General features: G+C 39.1%; 1 protein-coding gene across 3 annotated transcripts in view; it reads left to right on the top strand.

Annotated features, from left to right (window-relative positions):
• Positions 1-22,014, top strand: part of raph1a (Ras association (RalGDS/AF-6) and pleckstrin homology domains 1a) — a 58,347-nt gene that overhangs the window by 13,295 nt on the left and 23,038 nt on the right. For 2 of the 3 annotated variants that reach the window (XM_083537978.1, XM_083537976.1), the window contains exon 2: positions 1,887-1,953. The exons of the other annotated variant lie outside the window; for it this stretch is intronic. The gene's annotated coding sequence lies outside the window, so the exon portion shown is untranslated. The remainder of the gene's footprint in view (positions 1-1,886; positions 1,954-22,014) is intronic. 3 annotated transcript variants of the gene reach the window in all.

Here is a 22,014-nt window from a genome sequence, read left to right as displayed (position 1 = left end):
CTCTCTCTTTCTCTCTCTTTCTCTCTCTCTCTGGCTCTGTTTGTTTTTTTTTCTTTCAATTTTAGTCTCTCACTTCCTGTCTCTTCCTTGTTTTCCCTCTTCTAATTCATTTACATCTGGAATCAGGATGTGTGTATCAGATTTCCTATGCGGTTAAGAAGACAAAGGCCTGTGGGAGAGCACAAAGTTCCATTCCAGTGTTAATCACTGAGTTTTTCCAGTGTCACTTCTGTGTAGAGGACCTGATGGGATCAGAGACATTGGTCTTCAATAAGTTTCCCGAAGTAAACAAGCACAGTTTTTTCATTAGAATTTCAACCTTTGCTGATGATTTTTGCATACAGAGGTCTTAACGGTCTAGTGGGTTAGGGGCTGAGTGTAGAACGTTATTAATTAAATAATATCTCCATTTTCCCTCTGTAGCCTTATCTTCAAAATCAAGATACAAATATACAGTATAACGTTGAGTGATAGTGCAAGATGGTGCGATTAGGGACAATGATTGATGGCAGATAGTGATGCTGCCTGTTCCTGCCCGGTTGAGAAGTGGTCCAGCCTGTGGTACTGCAAAGTCAGAGTTTGTCTCCTAAATCAAAAATGTTTATTGTTAATATGTACAGACAGTATCATTTAAAGGACTTGTGCAATTTTCTTATCATATTTTCCACCTATAAAGTTTGCAGTCTGAGGTTTTGAATAAAAGTTTTTTAATTCATCTCAGTATTTCCATTTCCATTACCATTTCCTTGCTGTACCTTGTACAATTTAACAAGCCTGTTCAGGTACAGATGCATTAAGACTGATGCCATTTCTAATTGGCTGACCTCAACCAGTGTAGCCTTATTTAACTGAGCCATTCTTGAAACCTGGGTCAGGCAGATGTGAATGTGCCCTTGGTAGTAACATCACAACACAAGAATTTAAAATGGAGCTGAGTTTACATGAGTTTACATGTACTCAGTCTGCATGCTTAGGCTGAGAAATAAAACTGTTTTAAAACCTTTCCAATATTTGCATCCAAATGTTTTATCCATTATCCATAATTTCCACATCATGGGTCAGTGTGGTTTACACCAGATACATAGTCCCAAAATGGAATAATGTGCTGTAAATGTACCTGCGCTGTTTTAGCCTTTGTAGATACAAAACACTAGGGCATTTTGTGGTTAGGTTTGTCCAGATGACATGTAAAGGCAGGACAATATTTGTACACTACATGTATAGCTCTTTTGCTTCTTTCTGGTTTTACCTTTTGACATTTGCAGGCAGGATAACAGCCTGGTTATGCATTATAAAATGCAAGCATTTGGATTATGGCATGCACATGCTCATGTGGGAAATAATTTAAGACATATGCCCCTTGTCTAAATCACTTGCACAGTTGTAAAGTGGCAGCTGCTTGGCCAACACAGAACGGAAGTGCATGTGATAAAAGAGTATGTTGAACTGAGCCGCACACACACAAACACACAGACACACACACACACACACACACACACACACACACACACACACACACACACACACACACACACACACACACACACACGCACACCAGCAGCTCATACTTTAAATGAAGTGACGCCCAGCTTCCAGGCCTGGAAAAGCAGAGTTCAGAAGAGACATTTTTATGTTAGGTGACTGAGCTTCTGGTTAAATTCCTTTGACTTAACTTATGTGGTCCATATTGAGATCCAACCAGCTTTCAGATTTCTGCATAATTGTGCATAAAGCAGTTCAGCTGGTGCCCTGTAGAGAGGATTTACACCAGCTGGATTTTTTTGCCTACCTTGCAGAAAATAAGCACTGAATATATTTTCAAAGACACAAATGAATTATTGTGCATGGCCTGAAATAACGTGGACTTTTAATTATTTTTTTGGCAGGGTGATTGAGGCTTATTTTCATTTCCGAAGCCTTTGTGAACTTGGATCAAGCAAAGCTCAACCAAAGGTAAGAACCACTCAGCAGTGGAATTAACAGGTAAAGCCTTTAATCGCTTTTTTGTGGAATTGCTAAATTGTTTACTGTATTGTTGCCATACTGTACAAATGTGTTAATGGAAGGATGGTAGGCATGTCTGGTGTCCCAATGCAAATTCATAGCTTTATCACATGCTGGATGCTCTTCTTTGACATAAACAATCCATTATTTTTGTAGACGAAAGGAATATTTCATACCGAATAATGACAGTTTTGAAAAGAACATGCTGCGTGGGCAGAGTAGACCATTTTAAATCAACCTTAAGTGGGTGAGTTTAACAAAATCTCAAATAACATTAGCTGAGGTCAGGGGTTTTGGCCGCATGCTTGCGAGTCTTGCTTAGGTAGATGATTCCATGTAAAAGTGAAACCATGTGGGGGTCGTACATAGCTTTGTGAGCGTTCTCCTTTGGGAGTCTCTGATGTTGCTGAATTACAGCTCTGTGCATCTCCTGGCCTGTTATCATTGCGCCAAGGCTGCAACTCGCCACAGACTTCAACGCACGTGTGATATTAACCCCCTCCTGCCCTGCTAAAGAGGGAAAGCCTCATTGCATTTTCCTTGCTATAAAAACTATATGGCAATTTCTTTAATGAAGCAGCCTGCTTTAGCTCTGTTCTAATGAGAGGGGACGTCTGGGTGCTTCACCAGCATGAACAGAGCACCCTACAGCTCAGCATTCCTGGAACAGTAAATTAAGAGAGGTTTTTCCCTTTTTGGCTTTAGCAAAGGGGAAGCATTGCGTTTATGCCGTGTCAGCACCGTTACCACATCACCAGATTGTCTGATATGGATGGGACTTGTGTAAAGCTTTGTAGAATGTTATTTATTTAGCGTAATACATTTGAAGAATTACGCTTTCAGATTACTTTCTATGTTTTTTGCATGGCAGTGCATCATAACAGAAGGATATTAATGACTATGCTTAATGCCTTTAGCCATATCATATCCAAATTACAGGTTTATTGCAAAAAGACAAACATTTTGCCCTCTGTAATTTCATGACTAAGTCAGTCAGGGGTTGTGATAATCACACCTTTCTGCAGGAGAGAATAGGAATTTCAGTAGCCTCAAAACAAAACGAGCATTTTTGTTTTTCTGCACGCAAAGATTTCAAGTTTCTTCAGTGTCTCAGGAAAGGCAATAGGTTTCTAATTGCACTGTTTCTGATAGAAACAGAAGCTGTAAAATGTGCAGCTCCCAGGCAGTGGGGGTTGTTATTCTGTGTCTCTGTGCTCTTCTTGGCCCCTGAGGCATCTCCTGACTTCTCACATGGCTCAGATGAGTTCAGCTGCTGTCTGACTCTGACATAAACTCAGTCACCAGGGCCTGTGTCGTGGTGGGTCTGGGGTTATGTCAGTATTTAAGCACGTTCAGATCTGAGCAGTGAGTAGTTTTAACCCAGCAGAAAGTTCCCACATTGCATGTTTGTGGATGCATGCATAGTCTGCTCCCTCAGGCACATCTCTATTAAAGAGCCAGTTGGCATGGCAACAGTGTGGCTTGATCCAAAGAGCATTATGTCTGCATTGCCTCTATTCATATACTTCATATAAATCTTGGTTTGGGCTCCAGTTGTCTTGTGGTGAAAGTTCATGTACTGTTGTGTGGCTATTTCATGACTAATGTGTAGTTCCTCGAACAGCAGGAACATAGTGTTTATTCAAACGACTTATAAGCAGCAAAAAAGCGTTTCTGTGACTTTCTTGTCTTCTTTCTTTCTTTCTTATGACTTTTTATGAGTTTTATGACATAAGGGAAATAGGAGTGGGTATTGCAATGTTATGAAAGAAATGTTATGATAAAAAATGTTTAATATCTAACCTGGGTGCTTTCGGTGAAAGAGGACAGCTAAGTGCATCAGCATGTGTTTTGTTTGTCCAGTTGATTTAAGTAAGCAATAAAACACATTCTAGGGAAATAATCAGTGATGAGGTTATGCATCTATACGTGAAACCGAGTAATTGTTATGCTGCTCAAGTTGATTATTTTCCAATAATCAATGTTGTAGTCCTCTGATACACCAGCAATTTGCCAATGATTGCAAACTGAAATGTATAACTAAACTACCTTCCATAAGTGCTAATAAACATACATAATAAACATGTCCTAATAGTAACAGCACAATTTTTATACATTTGATTAATTATTAAACTTGGGTTATGTGGGTCCAACAAAGTTCCTGTGAATCAGTTGTTAGTATAGAAATGCAAAACTTGTAATGTTTAGCATTTCTATACCAACAACATGCAAGAATTTAAGCCTGTGATTTCACTTACACACTTGGTTTTAGGAATTAAGCAACACTGTGGTAGAAAGATTTATACATTTTACATTACGCAGATTACACAAGATAAGCTAGCGAGCAGTTTAAACATGCTGAAGTCTGTGTTCACGTGACTGTTTTTTGCCATGAGGGTATTGCAGGTGTCCTTTGTGTATGCACAACATATTATGTGTACACTGTTGGCTACTATTAGAAGCTTCTTGAAAGTCGATATGAGAGGGAATGGCTAATGCTATTGATTGATAGTGCCGCGTGTTATGTCTCAGTGCAGATTTAACTGCCCTGCTGTGTGAGAATAAAGAGCATCAGATAGACTGGTCTTTTCAGAATCATCAAACTGTAATTCATCACCAAACCGTAACACTTTGTGAACTCCTGTTGATGGTGGGGCTGGGTAATTATATGTAATGGTAGCATGTGCACTGCTTGACTCAGCTGTTTCTCTAATTGCCTGTTGGGGGGGAAGCAGAATATGGTGCACCCCGATATTTTATCATGTTACACGGTGTCAGCTGTGTGCTTTCTAATTCAGTTTCCAATGTCTCAGAACTACCAGTTTTAACATCTTTACAATGTTATTATGGAGGGAAGAATGAAAGGGAGCTGGGCTAGATGTTCCTTTTAATAGGTCAGGTCTAGACTCAATTCTATGAACTGTATGTACTTTATGTGCATAGAATTGAGACTAGACCTGGACAATGCTTATAAATATAAATAGTCGTTTAAAAAAAGCTTCAACCCGGGGTAAAAATAAAGCTGGTTTGTCTTTTTTTTTTTTTTGATCTTGGCCTAATAACCTTTTATAGCACATGTGAGATGTTTTGATTTAAATACCACCAAAAGAACATTTAAAAGCCAGACAATGTACCAGAAATATAAAGTTGCTCAGACCATTTATCCTGTTCAGACACTGTTTCAGGCAACTGCTCTGGTCTGTGTTTACTTTGGATCGTTTGTGGTGAAACCAGTGTTTAGGTGTGTTGGAAAACCTGCTCTAGTCTGCTGTTCTTTGTTAGGCGTGACCCCATTGCTGTGTAACATTTAAAATGAATCCAGAGAATCTTTTCTACCTGGCTGAAGGTGCTTGATCTGGAGTGGAGCCATATCCTGTCTTTGTAGTAAAACAAGTACCAGTATTTATGTGTGTCCTCTGTTACAGGCATTTGAGGTCATTCTCTAGGAGTGTGTGTTTTCCAGGGTTGTGACAAGAGCTAATCAGTTCTTCCTTTCTTAAAAAAATTCTGCCCTGAATTATGAGCTCCTAAATCAGGCTGAGATTGTGAGCTTCATTTACCCTTCAGCAGATTGACATCTTAGGCAGCCTGGCTGTGGCTAGTGCCATGATTCCTTTAATTCCTCCCTCACACACTTTAATTGTCAGAGATGCGTGCTAAGCCCTTCTCCCATTGGGTGTGTTTTGCCAAGGCAGGGAGGGTAACCGCTATGCATGCTGCTTATTTCCAAAGCTTAGTTGTCCGTGAACAATGACATTAGTTTGCCATTTTCCATCTGTCAAGCTAAAAGAGACAACCTTGAATCCCTCTTTATTTCCTGTTCTTATCTTTGTCTGACATTTTGTCTTCCTCTTATTTCTAAATGTACTGTTTTTGTATTTGATCACTGGCTGTGACTGTGCAAGTTAGATGTCAGATTTTCCCATTTATGGATGAAATACAGGTTTTAAATTTGTCCTCTTCTGAAAATCTTTGGGCTTCATTGCTACCCTGAGACGACTGCATGATCGACAGGAGGCAAATGGTTGAAATTCTTGGCCAAGCTTCTGTTCCAGTGTTGAATTTGGTTCCTGGGAAGCAGCTGTGATTGGGCCAAAACACATTAACCATCCTCAAAATCATGGCTTCAAGAAAATATTTAGCATATACATAATTAGTTTTCCACGATTGTCTTCTATCTCGGGGAAGGGGAGAGGACTCTGTGGAAAAGCTTCCTGTTGTGTTTCAGATTAATAGTCAGCGGTGATGATTGCAGCTGGAACATTTTTCTGGAGTATGGCTGTTTAATAACACGTTTGCACTGTTATACCCTATGTAGTGAATGTGTATAGTCTAATTCCAGATATAATGGGGAGCATTTTCTGCAGTCACGTTTGCCTAATCTTACAAAAATGTCCTCCTCACACAGTTGTGAAAAGAAACACCTACTTATTACTCTACAAAGAATTATTTTCTTTAGGTCCTAATTTTGTTTTAGTAATAGTAGTAGTTTCTCTCATAAACAGATGTGGCAAAATTATTAACATCCCTAAAACACTTAAAAATTTCAACATTAAACAAAGAAAATCATTTTTGCTGTACAATTTCTGTACCAGTACAATTCCGTTACATACATTTTATGTTTGGAAAGGAGTTTTGTGATACAATAAAACCATATATCTCCATATGTGTTGTTTGGTATTTTGGTATTTGGTTATTTCTTTGCTACTTTTAATGAAAGATAGAAAAATATGAAGAGTGTAATATGATAGGGTTTAAGTCATGTAGAATAAAATCAAGCTAAGTATTGTCTTTAGTACTATAAAAAAAAATTTATTATATTGACAATAAATATTGTGATACATTAAATATGGCCTTTTTGTGAATTATTTAGCTTTTAAGCATTCTGTACAAACAAAATAAGCTTTGATAAGCTCTGTTTATTCTTTGTGCAGGAAACTGTTGGCTCTACCTCAATTTTTTATTTTAGTTTGTAATTGCAGAATACTGATTCTACCAATCTTAATTTCTGGAGGTTTCTAGGTTTTGACTGCGTTAGCCCATTGCATAATAGAAGTTTGGTATACAGTAGAATGAGGCTATACCCTGCTTTCTTCTTCTTCTTCTTCTTTCGGCTGCTCCCATTAGGGGTCGCCACAGCGGATCATCCGTCTCCATACCACCCTGTCCTCTATATCTGCCTCTTTTACACCAACTACCTGCATGTCTTCCCTCACCACATCCATGAACCTCCTCCTTGGCCTTCCTCTTTTCCTCCTACCTGGTGGCTCCATCTTCAGCATTTTTCTACCAATATAATTCATGTCCCTTCTCTGCACATGTCCAAACCATCTCAATCTCGCCTCCCTCACCTTGTCACCAAAACATCCTACATGTGCTGTCCCTCTAATAAACTCATTTCTAATCTTGTCCATCCTCGTCACTCCCAACGAAAACCTCAACATCTTCAGCTCTGCTACCTCCAGCTCCACCTCCTGTCTTTTACTCAATGCCACTGTCTCTAATCCATACAACATCGCAGGTCTCACCACAGTCCTATAAACTTTCCCTTTCATTCTTGCAGATACTCTTCTATCACAAATCACTCCTGTCACTCTTCTCCACCCACTCCACCCTGCCTGCACTCTTTTCTTTACTTCCCTAACACACTCTCCATTACTTTGCACTGTTGACCCCAGGTACCTGAACTCCTCCACCTTCTCCACCTCTTCTCCCTGCAACCGCATCACTCCACTGCCCTCCCTCTCATTCACACACATGTACTCTGTCTTACACCTACTGACTTTCATTCCCCTTCTCTCCAGCGCATATCTCCACCTCTCCAGGCTCTTCTCAACCTGCTCTCTACTCTCACCACAAATCACAATATCATCTGCAAACATCATAGTCCAGGGAGACTCCTGTCTGACCTCGTCCGTCAACCTGTCCATCACCACTGCAAACAGGAAAGGGCTCAGGGCCGATCCTTGATGCAGTCCAACCTTCACCCTGAACCAGTCTGTCGTACCTACTGCACACTTTACTGCCGTCACACTGTCCTCATACATGTCCTGCACCACCCTCACATACTTCTCTGACACACCTGACTTCCTCATACAATACCACAACTCCTCTCTCGGCACCCTGTCGTACGCTTTCTCTAAATCCACAAATACACAATGCAGCTCCTTCTGTCCTTCTCTATACTTCTCCATCAACATCCTTAAAGCAAATAAGGCATCTGTGGTGCTCTTCCTCGGCATGAAACCATACTGTTGCTCACAGATGGTCACCTCTTCTCTCAACCTGGCTTCCACTACTCTTTCCCATAACTTCATGGTGTGACTGATCAACTTAATTCCCCTGTAGTTACCGCAGGTCTGCACATCTCCCTTATGCTTAAAGATCGGTACCAGCACACTCCTTCTCCATTCCTCAGGCATCCTCTCCCCTTCCAGAATCCTGTTAAACAATCTGGTTAAAAACTCCACTGCCATCTCTCCTAAACATCTCCACGCTTCTACCGGTATGTCATCTGGTCCAACCGACTTTCCATTCTTCATCCTCTTAATCGCTGCTCTCACTTCCTCCTTAATAATCCTATCTACATCCTGCTTCACTAACTCCACATCCTCCAACCTTCTCTCTCTCTGATTTTCCTCATTCATCAGCTGCTCAAAATACTCCCTCCATCTTCTCAACACACTCTCCTCACTAGTCAACACATTTCCCTCTCCATCCTTTATTGCTCTAACTTGCAGTACATCCTTCCCAGCTCGGTCCCTCTGCTTGGCCAATCGGTATAAATCCTTTTCTCCTTCCTTAGTGTCCAACCTCTTATACAGTTCCTCATATGCCTTTTCCTTGGCTTTCGCCACATCCCTTTTAACCTGCTGCCGCATCTCCTTGTACTCCTGCCTACTTTTCTCATCACTCTGTCGATCCCACTTCTGTTTTGCCAACCTCTTCCCCCTAATGCTCTCCTGCACTTCCTCATTCCACCACCACGTCTCCTTGTCTTGCTTTCTATTTCCAGATGTCACACCAAGTACTTTTCTAGCTGCCTCCCTCATCACTCCTGCAGTAGTTGCCCAATCATCCGGCACCTCTTCACCACCACCGAGCCCCTGTCTGACCTCTTCCCTGAACCTCACACTACACTCTTCCTCCTTCAGTTTCCACCATCTTATTCTTCTTTCAAACCTTACTTTCCTCCTCTTCTTCTTCGCCTCCAAAACCATCCTACAGACCACCATCCGATGCTGTCTAGCTACACTGTCCCCCGCCAACACCTTACAGTCTCCAATCTCCTTCAGGTTGCATCTCCTACACAGAAGATAATCCACCTGTGTGCACCTTCCTCCACTCTTATACGTCACCCTATGATCCTCCTTCTTCTTAAAATACGTGTTCACCACTGCCATTTCCATCCTTTTAGCAAAATCTACCACCATCTGCCCTTCCACATTCCTCTCCTTTAGGCCATACCTACCCATCACCTCCTCATCACCTCTGTTCCCTTCACCTACATGCCCATTGAAGTCTGCCCCAATCACCAATCGTTCTTTCCTAGGTACACCATCTACCACTTCATCTAATTCACTCCAGAATCTTTCTTTCTCCTCCATCTCACAGCCAACTTGTGGAGCATAGGCACTGATGACATTTATCATCATCCCTTCAACTTCCACCTTCACGATCATCACCCTATCAGAAACTCTCTTCACCTCCACTACACTCTTACTGTACGCTTCCTTCAGAATCACCCCTACACCATTTCTCTTCCCATCCACACCATGATAAAACAGTTTAAACCCACCTCCAATGTTCCTGGCCTTACTCCCTTTCCACTTGGTCTCCTGAACACACAACACATCTACCTTTCTCCTCTCCATCATATCAGCTATCTCTCTCCCTTTACCCGTCATAGTACCAACATTTAAAGTACCAACCCGAACCTCTACTCTCCTACACTGCTCCTTTTCCTGCCGTCTCTGTAGACGCCTTCCTCCTCTCCTTCTCCTCCTTCGGCCAACAGTAGCCCAATTTCCACCGGTACCCTGTCGGCTAACGATACCTGTGGCGGTCGTTGTTAACCCGGGCCTCGACCGATCCGGTATGAAATTCTCATTTGTGATCCGCATATTTGATTTGGCACATGTTTTACGCTGGATGCCCTTCCTAACGCAACCCTCCCCATTTACCCGGGCTTGGGACCGGCACTAAGAGTACACTGGCTTGTGCCCCCCTAATGGCTGGGTTCTATACCCTGCTTTCTATCAACATGAAATGTTTAATTCTTTGTGGAAATATTTGTGTTTAAAAGATGTACCTGTCCTCTCTCCTTTATTAGAGGGAGGTGTAGTAAGAATTCAGTTCAATTTGTACTACTTTTTGCAGGTTTTTTCCTATAAATGTATAACTAATGAGCGAGCCAGTGGTGACTGTGGCAAGGAAAATATCTTCGCTTGGAGGCCACTCTGTGCAGCTTGGGATGGTTTTTCATCAACGCCCTGGGTGGTTCCATGAAATTCCAGATTAAAAACGGGCGCTTTGAGGATAGATTGGACTGTAGCTAATGTCAAAAGTCTGCTACATTGACTCAGGACTACTTTTCGCTTCTGATCACCATCACTGTACCCCGCAACATCATATATCTGCTATAAATAGACATTCGGTACAACCCAGATGAGGATGGGTTCCCCTCTCAAGGTTTCTTCCTTATGCCATCTCGGGGAGTTTTTCTATGCCACAGTCACCACCGGCTTGTTCATCAGGGACAAACTTACACTTATAAAGAACATATTCACTTTTAATCACCACATTTTCTGTGTAAAGCTGCTTTGAGACAATGTTCATTGTTAAAAGCGCTATATAAATAAAAATGAATTGAATTTAATTAAATAGACTTTTACCAGTTTGGTAAGAGGTGTGTGTTATATATGTGTAACTGTCAGGAAGTTGGGATTATTATTCTACTTACCCCCCAAAAAACCTCTATCTTCCCCTAACCCGCATCAAGCTGTCACTGATGGGCTTTGGCTTATGAACGTCAAATTTCCGCTGGGCTATGGGCTGAAAGAGGTCTTTCATACCTACCATGGGGGAGTCTAGACTATGTGTGTATGTTTCTGTTGGTTGTGCTGTGAGATGCATAGACATGTGTGAGTATGCTTTACCCCTGAGTGTGACCAGTCCATCACTATCCATGCATTTGTCCAGGGAGTAGCCTGGGTGGATCTTTGTTTATCCAGGGAGGTGACATGGAAATAAAGAGCAATGGCAGAATGGCAAATCCTCCTGTATAAATACACACTTTTACTATTAACAGCTAGGATTTATTTTAGTCACAGTCTGCAGACTGGAGTGTTGTTACTCCAAGACGCGTCTGGAAAGCTACGACAGCATCAGCTGTGGACCCAGTGACGACTGTGTTAAATGGGACTGGTCGTAAGCAGTGGAATTTAGCACTGATCTGAGGATTTAGACACATCCTGCCAAGTGACAGGCATCCCTTGGCTAACACGAGAGCCAGTTAATCAGCCAGTTGTCTTTATACTTTATTCCATCATCTGCTTATACAGTTGGAGGGAGAAAATGGTTAAATGGAGCAGAAACCTTAAGGATACTTTAGCTCTTCTTGAATCAAATCCTCTAGCATTTCAAACTGTAGGATTTGCTTTAATTTTTGTAACAGCAACTGTACATTTAAACATTAATACTTTTTCCAAATAGGAAAAAAGTTATGTTATATTTTGTTTAATTATTGCTTATACAAGAAATAAGATTTTTGTATAAGCAATAATTTACCAAATACAAATTTAGCTAGTTATGTAATGCATAATAGTTTTTTTTACTCAGGTGTCATCAAAGTTAGCTAGGTAATGCTAGTTCAGGGCTGAATATAGTTAGCTGACTAGCTTATTTAACGTTGTTTAATTTATTTAATTGCCCCTAGTTTAATTTAGCTAAGCACACTGATTGCTAACTAGAGGTACAAACCTAATGAAAGCTATTAGTCCAGCTAGAGACCTACTTAGCAGTCCCACATATACGGTGTTAAATATTCCTAGCAAAATCAATAATAATAATCATTAGTCTTTAATACATAATTCTAGTACTATAGCATTTAATGTTTATTAGGCAAACATGATATTGTAGACATATTGAAGGGTTTAAATAGGGTGTGGCATTTTGACAGTGTTCCTAATTGGCCCTGCATTGCAGTGACAGTCCTTAAATAAGTCTGTGTTTATTTTCATTTTGCCAAAATTCTATTGCTCATAGTCTTAATAAAAATAAGGTATTGTGCTAAGCATTGCACAGAGACAGAGTGGAAATGAAATAAATAGTAATGTCTGAGGATTTTGTGTATGCTGAACTTGCGAGTGTTTAGAGTGAACTCACTAAAACACAATCTGCAGCTAGTTAAATGTGTTTTCTTTTGCATGTGGTTCTCTTTATTCAAGAAAACTTGAAAGCCCTGAAGAATTTAGTTGCATTACAAGGAGCATTTTCCATGCCACTAAGGTGTAAATGTCAGCAAATGCCATGTTCAAGTTCCTTTAGATAACCGATTAGCCCTCAAAATGTTGCATTTTAGATGTTGTTTTATTCTTTCTTATCAAAGTAAGTCTGAGCAGGGGCTTTGTTTTAGGTCACATATGTGTTCCATTCTGGGGTTTCTTCCTGGCAACTCTCTTGAGATAATAAAGTCTAGGGACATTCTTTTACCCTGACAAGGCTGAAATACTGTCCAAGGCAACGCTTTATATATATATATATCTCTGAAAAGCTGCCTTGAGGATAAAAGAGAATGATGTGGATGCATTAATACATAAAACAAACTGAATTAATTAATGTTTGTTATTCTTGTTTGTCAGTGACCCTGTCTTATTGACTCCATGTTTTGCAATGGTTCCATCTTCCTAATCATCAGCGTCAGCAATACCACGTTAGCTGTTGCAAACCACAAATGTAACTATTATTTAAATATAAATACAGTTGTAAATGATGTATAATATCACAAAGTGGACAGACTCCATAAATTCTCTCTCACTCTCTCTTATTGCAAGTATATCAGCATTCATCTAAAGTCTGCCAGTGAATCATATGTATTACAACACACGACTGTGTACACGCTAAACTGGCCATGACTTTCTAAATTATTGATACAAATCATATATTTTTTTTAATTGCTGGATTCCCTAAGTTTTAGTCTTCAGCAACCAGGATTTGTCAAATATATAATTCCACTGCTAAGATTTATTTTTAGATAGATGATTTTTGAATTTATACCAACATATATTTTCAATAATAGGCAGGAATCTATGTTTAGTATGTTGTGCCTATTTGTGGGTGATTTTTTAAACCCCACCCTGTGGCATTTTAAAGAGCAGTCCCATGCCAGTTATTTGATGGGTGTAGTCATGCTGGAACAGCTCTGATATTTTGTACCCAGTACACTGTGACTTCACTCAGAGGAGGTGCTGTTTTTAGTCTGGTTTTGGATAAACATATGAGCAATCAGTGGCCTAGTTTAATGAACTGCAATTACATCACCCCCTCACATCACCACACCACTCGGGCGTTATAGCACTGGAACATTTTAAAAAACCTCAAAAATATTTGACCACTTTATTTACTCTCAGTGTTTGCCTGTTTAACTATGAGTATTCACCAATCATGTTATTGTTTGACGAAGTGACACATTGAGCAAGACCTTTTAGTTAAAAATTTGTAATCGTCATTAAATTGTTTTGGTTGTGTATATTGTGTATAGTTTTATAGTTAAAGTTTTATATTGACTGTTTTAAAAAAACACATTTGTAACCAAAAATGGAATAGAATAGAAACACTATCAACAGCAGCAACAACACTGACTGTGTGTTGTTTTACATGTTCTCCTCAACTCAGTGGCGGGCCATGCATTTGGTACCTGGGACTTTAGTGGGGACTTACTCGACTTAATCCACCTCTTAATACCACCACTATCACATCGCAATTATGGAAATCATCAATAACTATACAAAAAACGCAATATAACAACGTGTGACATTACAGAGAGAGAGGCATTTTACATATGGAGGGTGAAAACCAAAAGCAAGAAACCCAGTTGAGACTCCAAACCTCTACACTACAACCGCACCTGTGCACCTACATCATCAGTTTATAATCAATATTTGTCTAATAATATGACAAAAATATTTAAAATGTAAATAAAATACGACCTACTCACCAGAGATGCAGACTCATAATTTGCACCGCTTCTCAGAGGCTGTAATCCAGTGGTACCGCTCGTATTCACTGGTCTGGAAGTGGAGAACAAACCCTTTCCCGGGCTGAGACACACTAGCTAGCTTCTAGCTTTTCTGGAAAATAGATTTTTAAGTATGTCCGTGACCAAATCAATTTCTCTTCCTCCAAAGGTGTAAAAAAAAGTCTAGCTCAGATGTATTCATGTGTGCAGAACTACACACGTGTTTTGCCAGAACTTGGCTGTAACAGGTTCTCTCTGACCAACCAATCAGAGGGCAGAAAAATGCTGACACTATTAGCATTAGCTGGCCCTGTGAGGCGAATATGAAATCTGATTGGTTAAAGAAACAGACTTGTTGATAATATTCTCTATGGTAAAAAGCCAGCAGTATTAACTTTGCAGGCCCTCAGCAGATTAGATTGACATATCAGCACATAGAGGCTAAAGTCTGATTGGACAAAAAATCTAACATCCACATACACGTAAGGGAAGCAGGGCAGCCAAGAGAAACACTACGAAATGAAGAGAATTACCTGTTGGGAATAAATTAATACAATTTAATGTAACAAATATTTGAATTTAGGTTGTAAATGTAGGTCAACGCTGCAGATAGTGTTTAGGCCAGCAGAGACGGCTTTGCTGGCCCTGACCCCCCCGCCACTACCTCAGCTATTTGCCAAAAAATGGCAAGAGGTCAATTGGCTGTCCTAAATTCCTTTGGGTGGGAAAATGTGATGCTCTGTCATAGACTTTCCCACCATAGACAGTCCTAACTTGCTCTCAGTGTTCTTGGGATAGCTTGATTCTGAAGTCTTGAACTTCCTCTTCGTTTCACACTAAAATAAGCATTGTATGAATTGTTTGTACTAGCAAGACTAGTTATGTTTTAGATCAAGCAAATACTTCAAAATAATCATGCTTCAAATAGTCCTTTTTGTGTTATCACATGCAAATTAACCGTGAAACATGTATTATTACATGCAAATGAACCGTAAAACATGTATGATCAAATGCAAATTCACAGTAGGCCTGTCCCAAATTTCGAATAAATCCAGTCTTATCGTAACAGGTTATCATCAAAAATAGTATAAGTGCTTTTACTGTATTTGTACTCAATACCAGATACCTTTTTTTCCTTACGCAGTCCAAAACTCAATTCTACAGATACTAAGTCAGTCAGGCATTTGGATAAACTGACTCATTGCTGACTTTTCCTAAGGCTAATGGCTCATGTGTTAGAAAGTCCCATGGAGCAGGACATCAAATGTAGACAAATGTAGATATTTAGATGGAAAATGGTTTGAAGGAAGGAGCAAATGGCCTTCTGTGTCATGACTGGAAAGTCGGTTGGAGTATCTGTTTGGCTGAGCTTTTTTTTTTTTTGGCCAGTCAACAATACTGCCTGATGTGATCTTCTGTTTTCTTGCTTTCTTCAGATGACTTGAACATTTGCAGTTTAGTAAGAATGGATGTCTAAGTGTACACGACAGTCTGGTTTTATTATTTGGCGTTTTCTTATCCATATCGAACTGCTTTGTTTTTGCAACTAGAAGCAAACTTTTACTATTATATTGTAATAAATAGATAATTTAATGAAGGCCAAAGAGTAATACTGTAATACTGTGGGTGGTAGCAGTGAGAGCGGCACTGATTATTCCCATATGTCTGTGTGAGATAAGTGCCAATTACAGTGGCATTTGCTGAACTCCAGCGCCCAGCACCTCAAACGTTCTTTATCATCTTTATCACTCAAGACCTTACTGTGCAGGTTGTGACTTAATATGATGATTTGGTGTTGAGTCTCCAAGAAGTCACAAATTTGTAATATCGAGTAGCAGCAAAACACAAAATACCATTTTATCCGACATGTTGTGATTTGACGATTAAAGAGATGTTTTAATGTTTTTTTTATTACATTTAATGAACAAACTGCCATCTTTTTATAAATATTTGTGGTCAGTAGAAGACATGCCAGGCTTTGTTGTTGTTCTAGAATTGAGTAATAAGGGCCAATGTTAATGAGACTCTTATCTTCAGGATGAAACATATGTAAGTGATGAAATTGCCATTTTCAACACTTTGCCCATTAGTGGTCATCGTCAGTTTGCACAATGCTGGATTATAAACACACACAGACTTGATCATGAGAAGAAGGAATTTTAAACTAATGATTATAAACTCATTATAACACTTATCTTGTACTGTTTGCCAGTCCGCTGTAATAGTCATAAATCTGCATGTGTGTTTCTCTAGCTTCACATCTGGAATACTGAAGTTAAAGTCTCTTGCTAATTCATTTTCATTTTTTCCTACAGCAGCTGAGGCCAGCTATTCCTCTGTGAGCATCACTGCATTTGTTTTTCTCTTTGAAATTATGGCAAGAGGAAAAGAATGAGTATAAAAAAAAAGATCTGGGTCTAATTTGAACCTCTCTCTCTTTCTCTGTCCCACTTTCAAATCTCTTTTAGTACCACAGTTTCGGAGTCGGTTCAATGTGAGCAGCTTATTGTGGTTAAACACAAATACAGTCTATTCAAATTTAATATTTAATAAATTACTTAGGGTCATCCTCCAATATGGTTACAGTGCTATTGGATTAGTGAGAGAGGTCTTTGACACTGCTGTCTTTTTGGACAAGTTTGAAAGATTGTTGTTGTTCCTGGATGGCAAACTTCATACTCCACAATAGCACTCATAAATCACATATTTCCTAATAACAGTCCATGGAAATGTACCTACAACTAGCTTGATTTGTCCTGGTTGTGCTGAAGTGGCTGCCGACGCTGCAGCTGAAGATGTCTGAAGTTTAGTAAAGCTGTGTTAAAATACAGCACTGGTGTAATATTACATTAATCACTACAACAAACAGAAACCTTGACCATAGTAACTGTCTCCAAAAGCAGCTTAGTCAATTTTTATACTATTGAAATTTTGCATAGGTTTGTGAAAGGATGTCTTGAGATCCTCTTTCTGATATGTGTTGCAACAAAAATACAATCAGGTTTTTTCCTCATTTAATTTTTGGGTTAGTACAGTCATGCAACGTTGTGTGTCACTTTTTGCTCACGTGCGTGATGATGAATACCTCAAACACATTGCCTGTGTAAATGGATCTATTACAGAATGTTCTAAGTGGGTCAATACACAGATGTTATAATATTAATAATGTTGATCTTTGCATAAGAACAATTTGTAACTTCTTTCTAATGTTTTTAGTTATGCATTTATTTACTTTAGATTTTAATTAAAAGTACTGAACACATTTGTTTAAAACAACACTAGTTTCTTTATCTTTTGACACATACAGAAAAGCCATCAAGTATGCTTGATATATTTATCATATTGTCCTTCCATAGTAGCGCCATGACTCCCTTAACAATTCTACATTTTTATTGCAAGCAGAAACACAGGCCGGTTTTTGCGGAGCCATCAAACAGTAGTTAGAAATAAATCTTGCTTCCAGGAAGAGACATGATTGTGTACTAATCATTGCTGGTTGGTGTGTTTAGTATTCATAAACAGCAGTAGGAGAAAACCTCAAGACTGGTGCAGTTATAAAGTGGATTTCAGGCCCAAATGTGAAGAAACTTGCTCTCAAAACATCAGCTGAGTTATTTCCATCATTTATTTTTCATGAACTTGAGGATCAACTCAAGAGATTTGGGTTCAACTCAAGAGCTTTGTGCTATACATTACTGTAGTACTGACAGCTACTTTCTTATATATACACACTTTTGTATATACAGCTATTAAGGAATATGTTGTCATATATCGTTGAACTGGTGCTGTGGTTAATCCTAGAGCTCATGGGCCAAGTGTCGGAATGTCGAAACCCAGAAACGAGGCATCAAATGTAAACATACAGTCATGTGGAAAATAGATTAAAAGGAAATGGAAAAATATGGTCTTCTGTAGCATGGCTGGAAAGTCAATTGAGGCCATGTATTTGGCTGAGCAGTTCTGTGCAAACAGTCCACAGAAATATGGACAGGTTCATCTCAAGTGCTATCTGAGCTCTATGCAACATGTGTGTTACTGATCAGAGCTCACATCCCAGCTGCTTTCTTCTTAGACTTCCACAATTTTATGTGAAAAATAGGCTGTTGCATGTGCTGCCTGTAGAATGTCCCCGGGTCATAACCTCTCTTCAAAGCTTCCATGTTTCCATTTTTAACAACATGCGGGAAATTGTGGAGCTGAATGTGGAGCTGGGCTTTCTCTGATCTGTTTTCAATATTGATTAAGAGATATAAACTGTCAGGAGATATGGAGGTTTTAACCTACTATGATTATGAACTTAAATAATTCTTGTCTGATTAACTAATGTATATGTTGTATTTTATCCTGTGTTTCATTAACTATTAGGAGATATGCATGTTGGATTATTGCTACTTTCACACTCCGCTTTGGGCTGACAATGTCAACCATATTATCTCTTACTCTTGTGCCGTGCTGAATTTTGGATCAAGAGTATTTAGTGCGAGTGATGGCACCTGGCATTAGTACACATTGCGCAGTAGTTTGACTGGAACTTAATCTTTTTACCTAAACACACTGACCTCTGACACTAAGGTCACATAGGTCATAGAGTCAGTCATAGAAGAGCTGCTCTCCATTTACAAACAGCATGGATCTGACTGTGGGAACCACTGTCTGAGATTTGAGCTCATGGTATAGGAATGGCAGCTATTTTACACACTGCTGAAGTCATGAAGAAAAGCACATTCCATATGGATGGATGTTAGCTGCCACAATTATCAGATATTAATTATTGCTGTTGTGTTAAGGGCTATCAAAAATCAGATAGGAGACAACATATACATGATATGCAATATCATAAAAAGCTATGTACCTCACCAAAAACACAAAAAGTGATAGTTCAGTGAGTTTATTAAGCATGAATATGTCTTTCCAGCTCCGCGAATTTGTACGGAAACATCGTATGATTGTAATAACCTCAATTTCAGTGATCTCAATTAATCCATGTCGATATAATATTCCCAATCAGATCAAACAATCCTTTTGATTCGGGCCAAATAATCCTAAATTATTTCTGTGAGATCAAGTAATCCTGATCACTTTATATAACCCTAATCTCCCAACTTAATTCTAATCAAATTTTCCAAAATAAAGTTCTTCCCATTACCTCGGATTCAAATGTTAGAACATTGTTAGAAATAATGACAGTGGTATTTAGTGTATTGTCCTGTGTTCTATTAACTTCAAATGATAAATTTTTGTGGCATGTTATATAAACTCACATTTGTTTTCCATCTGAGAGAAATAACTTAAAGAGCAACTATGTGCTGTATTTTTTTCTTGTGCCCTGTTACAGAGTATGTGTCATAAAGCTTTGGCCTTTTCTCTGGTGCTCTCGTCAGGAGGGATGTCTTATGCAACACAGCAGCCCAAGAGGGAGACTGAGGAATCCATTACATCCTGCCCATTTCCTGTTCACATTAGACTGTCCTCCTTCACACACAGATCAGTGTCTCCTGTACTCTAAAACCAGTAAAGACTCCCTCATAGTTAGGCACTAACTGTACGTACGTGTGTAATGTGATATGAGCAGTGCTACAGCTGTGTGTGGCTGCTGTAATACCAGAGTGCCAGCAGAGCAGCATGAAGCAGACTCAGGATAAAGGCCAGGCTCAGACTTAGCAGATCAGAGCATGTATGATCACTTTAAACGTTTGGCATTAAAATAAATACAGGTGCATTAACTTACAAAAACAGAATCTCAAGACTGGCAGCTTCTACTTCTTAAGACAGGGAAATACTCTAGTAGCTGTGGGTTGTGAGTTTAAATCACAACACCAACCTGCTGCCATTTAAAGATGCTTGAGCAAGACCCTCAACCTCCAACTGCTCAGTTGTAAGTTGCTTTGAATAAGGGCATATGCCATTTATGTAAATGACTTTTAATAGTTTTTCACTGAACCCCAATTGTTCTGTTTTCACTAAGCAGTGACCCATAACTATATCTAAGTACTATTGCTGAATATGGAAACACTTCTTGGCAGGATACAGAAGGTACTAAAAAGAGGCATGCAAGTAAATCAACAAACGATTCTAATCATTTATCTGGTAAAACAGAATCAGCATTTTGTTATAACAAAAAATAAAAAAATAAAAAATGAGCTTCAAATAAAAAAAGTTACTTTTTTAAATATTTCATATATGATAATGTGCTGTTTAGACTGCTAGTATATTCAGATAAACTCAGTTTGTATAGCACTTTTAAAACATGAACAATGAACACAAAAAGCAGCTTTAAAGAAATAATAATAGTATTACTGATATCGCCAAGCTAGTTAGAAGCACAAACAAAGTTTGTACTCAGTTTTTTTCTTTTCTTTTCAAATGTTCTTTTCGGCAGCTTTTAGTCTCCTGTTTCTCAAATATAAAATGTAGACCTTGGGGGGCTTTGCTGTTGCTACTAATGTTAGTGTTTACTGTTAACACATGTGGGAAAACCAGGGTATGAATAGCAATTCGTAACTGCACTGCAAAACATAATAATTTGACACGTCATTTGGACGTCATTGTCATTTAGGTTTGTTTTGAGACATTTGCTTTACTGTTGAAGCTCATTTTAGCCCCATTATAGTTCTACTCTCACAGAAACTAGTCACTTCTAAATAACTTCTATAAATTAGCCAAACTTTGATCCAAGATTAGCAGTCGTGCTGGTTTTAGTTTTAGATCTTTGACGCTGTCTTTCTTTCTCTCGCTCGCTCACACACACATACACATACACATACATACACATGCACACACACACACACACTGCTCACACCTATTCCTGCTGGTCTAGGCTGTGTCAGCAGGGTGTGTGTGGGCACGTCTCAGATAGCTTACGTCCTACGCCCCATGCTTGCCAATCCCAACCTTAAATTACAGGGCAGATAACCACAAGGAGCTAATTGTAGCACGGTTGCTTGAAAGACTCCTTTCCCATGTTCACTTTTGCAGCGTCCATTTTTATATATGTTTGCAGAAATGTTTTCTTTGGCTAAAATGGCTTGGGAATACTGGAGCCCAAAGAGGGGAAGAATAGTTTGTGATATTGCAGAATGTTGACTCCATTGTAATCCTTGTAGCAACATGTGTACTCCTTCTCTGGTGACCCAAGGCTGCATTAAATTGAATGCCTGTACTCTTAATTGTGTAGTAGTAATGCAAACCTCTTCTTGTGCAGTTGTGGTGTGGCAGGCCCATGCCTGTGCTAAGTTTTTAATGAACACATATCTGCTGAGGGGTGCAACACTGAATCACTAGCGCTGACACCATCTTAATTTATCTCACCCAGACACCGTTCTGCTGGGCTTTTCACACTTCGGTCGTATATTTTCAGCATCTTCTCTCTCTGTGGTGTCCAGCATCAGCAATATCCCTTCTAAACAACAACCCTTCTCTCATCCCTGCTGTGTGACCAGTTACATTTCTGTACTGATAGAAGGAGTGGGCATTATGGCAAAAATAACATTTCTGCAATACACAACACATTATTGTTCCTATAGTAATAGCTCATACATTATGGATTGTATGGCAAATCTTAATTGTTTAAAAATAAAAATTTATATTTGTTGATGTGTTAAAACTTTTTGTTAGGAGACATCTATGTAGCATTATGAAGAGCAGACAATAATCCACTCTGTGATGGTATAATACAATCTGATGTGATGTGTAGACCCTGAAGTATTCTTTCATGTTTTTAGTTTTTTATTTTACTTAAATGTATTTTTTTTTTATAATGCTAAGCTTTCAAT

Source organism: Silurus aristotelis (assembly GCF_946808225.1).
Source record: "Silurus aristotelis genome assembly, chromosome: 3".
Taxonomy (NCBI): Eukaryota; Metazoa; Chordata; class Actinopteri; order Siluriformes; family Siluridae; genus Silurus; species Silurus aristotelis.
The sequence above is the reverse complement of the archived record's forward strand: the minus strand, read 5'-3'. Positions and strand labels throughout refer to the sequence as shown.